This window comes from Pipistrellus kuhlii, unplaced genomic scaffold (genome assembly GCF_014108245.1).
Source record: "Pipistrellus kuhlii isolate mPipKuh1 unplaced genomic scaffold, mPipKuh1.p scaffold_m20_p_2, whole genome shotgun sequence".
Classification (NCBI taxonomy): domain Eukaryota; kingdom Metazoa; phylum Chordata; class Mammalia; order Chiroptera; family Vespertilionidae; genus Pipistrellus; species Pipistrellus kuhlii.
The window spans coordinates 114,515,056-114,519,182 of NW_023425515.1; the positions used below are offsets into that span (position 1 = coordinate 114,515,056).

The following is a 4,127-nucleotide window of genomic DNA, read 5'->3' on the forward strand; positions in this document are numbered from 1 at the left end:
AGAATGATGCCCAAGCCAACTGACCTACACCAGCCAGAGCCTAAACATCAAATTCTTATACTTGTATTGTTCTTATTTTAGGTTTTGTATTCAATTAAATGTATTTGTCTACTTATATATATTTCAATAAAGTATTTTGAAATTAATGCTGCTATTTGTTTGTTTTGCTTCAGTTGCTATTTACTGAGATACAGGTAGACTCTATAGCAACAGGCCCAGAGGCGGCTGCAGTAGAGGGGAAATGAATGTAACGGTGTTTGTCTAAGATAGCTGAGTGCAGTGCAGCAACAGAAGTGCACAGTGCAGGGCATGGGGGAGTGTGGGAAGCTCAGGGGATTGGAGAAGCAAGTGGAAGGCAAGAGCCAGAATCTCGAGAAACTGGAACCACTGGCCTCTGTAGCTGGCTTTCTCCTGACGCCAGGCCAGGCTTGGGAGTTCACTGAGTGTTCATTTCTACAGGAACTGAAGGGAGTGCTCAAAGGAGGAGAAGCAGGAGCTTGTCCTCTATGTTAAGCTCTGGAACCTCCAGTCCTACATCCTTGCCCCTCTTGCTTAGGTGGGGCCATAAGATGGGCAGCCTAGCTCTGAGTTACCTCACCTGAGCAGGACTTAAAAATGGCCATGTTTTACAGAGGCATTAATCTTTTTCACTGGTGTCCCAGCACACCAGTGCCACACTATAGCCCCATGTAAACTCTACCCTCACAGCTGGCCTAAGGGATGGGTTGTGGGGGAGGAGATGAGACAGGGTTAAATGAGGGGCTCTGAGGCCCATCACTGAACAAGCACTACAGCATGGTGTTGGTGAAGCCAGAGCCAGATGCTATTGGGTCAATCCTTGCCAACATTCATGGCCAAGTTCACCTGGTCCACTGGGCCAAGTTCTCAGCCCAGGCCTCCTGCACTGGGTCCTTATACACACAGGGAAGATTCCACAGTACAGGTGAGCCTGGAGAGTTGTCTGATGATTTTGGGTCACAGAAATGAGGGGGCACCAGTGAATACCTGGTCACCTGGTGAGCAGACCTGCCAGGCTTGGTGAGGACAATGATGGCCCCATTGGGGTACTTGAAGAAGGCCCCCACAACACCCAAGGCAGCGGCCTCTGTGGGGAATGGGCGCCAGGCGGCGGAGTTCCTCTAATAATTGCAGGTGGTAGATGTCGGCCTCTGCCTCACCCACCATCAGGCACTGCATGCACACGGCCTCCAGGGTTAGGCCTCCATGTGCGTCTCTCCAGACAGCATGATGCAGTCAGCTCCATCCAGGACCACATTGGCCACATCACTGCCCTCAGCCCCAGTGGGACCCGCTGCTCTCCAGCATCTGCACGGCACAGATGACAAGCTCCCCAGCTTGGATGCACCACCCAATTGATTATCATCTTTTGAGCAAAAAAAGCTTCTCTGTTTAGAATAACAATACCTAGACCACCACTGAGCTACCGTGATCCCATGACTGACTTCCAGAATCTCATCAAACCTCTGAATCCCCTTGTGGTTCTAGATTTTGCTCATTACCTTGATGTTCTTTCCTTTTCTTTCAGAAACTTTCTGACTTCGTGGGTATAGGATGCCTGTGGATGAAAGATCAACACCATATCTGCATCCTGCTCTACCCCCAAATTCAGATCTTGGGTGTTCTGTTCTGACAGGCAGGCATGTCCACAGTAGCCCCAGGGAGGTTCACACCTTTCTTGATGCCCCAAGAGCCACCATTCTCCACCCCTGTCACCAAGAAGTCAGCACCTTTCTCCTTCACCTGCAAAGTCATGTCCACCATTCATGTAGATCTTGCTGCCCACTTCCACCACTTTGCAAAGGTCAATTTTTTATATTTCAGGGTGTTTTCCTCACACTTCCATGTATGCCTTATCTAGCATGATCTTGAGAGTGCGCCTTTTTTCAGCTCCTCCTCCAGGGTCCTGCTGCCCTTGATGAGCCCAGTTCAGATATTGGGTCCTTTAGGCTCCAGGGTCACAGCAACAGGCCAGTAAAGAACGGGATCAAGAGTAAAGCTTTCTGAGGCTGGGCATGTTCTTGATAGTCTCTGCCCGGTACTTGTGAGTTACAGGAAAGAAGTTCAGAGGAGCCACATTTATTGCAGACTTAATCATCTCCTTCAACATCTCCACTGATCGGGAAGCCGGGCCAGAAGATGCCAGGGTTCAAAGCTGTGATGGACAGTGAGACAATGTCAGGGCCTCACCTGTGCTCCAGGAACGCGTCAGCCCTGGCCACATGCAGCTGCTGGGTCTGAATGAAGGCAATCAGCACATCACTGTGGGGCTTCCAAGAAGCTCCTCCCTGATGGTCCAGTCAGGCTGCTGCAAAGAGAGAGGTTTGGAGGCTCCCAGGGCAGTGGTGTTGTTCTTGTGCCAAAATAAATACTGTTTTAAAATCCATTTTAAATTATGTTTTCCCAGGTCTCTTTCCCTATTTTTTTCTCCCCAGTGTATTAATGATATACTGGAATACATTGGAGACATTTGTTTGTTGGGTGGAAAAAGATATATTCAGGTTTTTAGCCCATTTTTCAAATGAATTGTTTGTTTTTGCTATTAAATTTTAGGAGTTTTTAATACATATCTGGGGTATTAATCCCTTATCAGATATATGGCTTGTAAATGTTCTCTCCCATTTTATAGGTTGTCTTTTATTTTGTTGATTCCTTTCTTTGCTGAGCAGATGGTTTTAGGTTTGATGTTGATTACTGATAGTTTGGTTTGTGCTTTTTGGTGTCATTTCTAAAATATCACTGCCAAGATCAATTTGGAGGAGCTTCTTCCCTGTGTTTTCTGCTAGTACTTTTATGATATTTGGTATTCTGTTTAAAGCTTTGATCTATTTCAAGTTAATTTGTATGAATAATGTAAAATAGGGATCTGGTTTCATTTTCTGCTCTTGTTTTTCCTATACCATTTGTTGAATACTCTCCTTTTCCATTTGGGTGGTCTTGGCTCTTTTATGAAATACTAGAGGCCCAGTGCATGAATTTGTGCATGGGGGGTTGGCCAGCCATCCCTGCTCCCAATCAGGGTGGGGAGGTCTGTGGAGGGGCCAGCTAAGGGGAGGGGCTGCTGATGGTTGATGGGGCTGATCAGCGGCCCAATCTGGCTGGTTGTCTGCCACAGTGTTTCAAAGTGACTGGTTGTTCTGGTTGTTCTGATCATTCTGGCTATTGCCATGTTCTGGTCATTTGGCTTTTATATATATATAGATTATTTAACTGTGTACGTATGAGTTAAATTCTGAACTCTCTAATCTTTACCATTGGTCTGGCCTATGTGTTTATTTTTATGCCAGTAATATACAGAGTATATATCTATTTTTACCAGCATATTTCATATTTTCAGGTTTACTGTTATTAATTGCTGTTCTTTTGTTTCAGCTTGAAGATCGCTGTTGAGTATTTCTTTTAAGGCAGGTCTAGCGGTGATAAACTCTCTCAGCTTTTATTTTGGGAATTATCTCCTCTAAATTTCTGAAGAACAATTTTGCTATGTAAAATATTCTTGACTGAACTTTTTTTTTCCATTCAGCACTTTGAATATACTTTACTACTTTCTTCTAGTCTGACAGGTTTCTGCTGATAAATCAGCTAGTTACTTCATGGTAGTTCCCTTATCTATGTAGAATTTTCTTATCTTGATGCTTTTGAAATTCTCTTTGATTTTAGACATTTTTTATATAATGCGTTTTGGAGAAGATGTCTTTGGATTGAATATTGTGGGGGACTAAGAGCTTTATGAACTTGGATATTCAAATATTTTTCCAAATTCAGAAAGTTCTCAGCCATTAATTCTTTAAATAAACTTTATGTCCCTTTCTCCTTCTCTTCTTCTTTCTCAGACTACAATATGCATAGATATGCATAGATATTTTCATTTGATGGTAAATAAAAATTCACATGAACTTTATTTATTTATTTTTTATTTATTTTTATTTGTTCTCTTCTGACTGGATATTTTCAAATGACCTGTCTTCCACATCTCAAATTCTTTTTTCTGCTTGATAAAGTCTGTAGTTGGCATTCTCTGTTTTTCTTTTAGTCATTGTATTCCTCAACATAAAGATTTTCTATTTAGTTCTTTTAATGTCTTCTATATCTCTGTCAGTCTTCCTATT

At 43.2% G+C, this 4,127-nt stretch overlaps 1 pseudogene; it reads right to left on the reverse strand.

The window, feature by feature from the left end:
• Positions 1 to 831: 831 nt before the first annotated feature.
• LOC118723042 lies at positions 832 to 2,945 on the reverse strand (annotated as a pseudogene).
• Between the last annotated feature and the right edge of the window lie 1,182 nt (positions 2,946 to 4,127).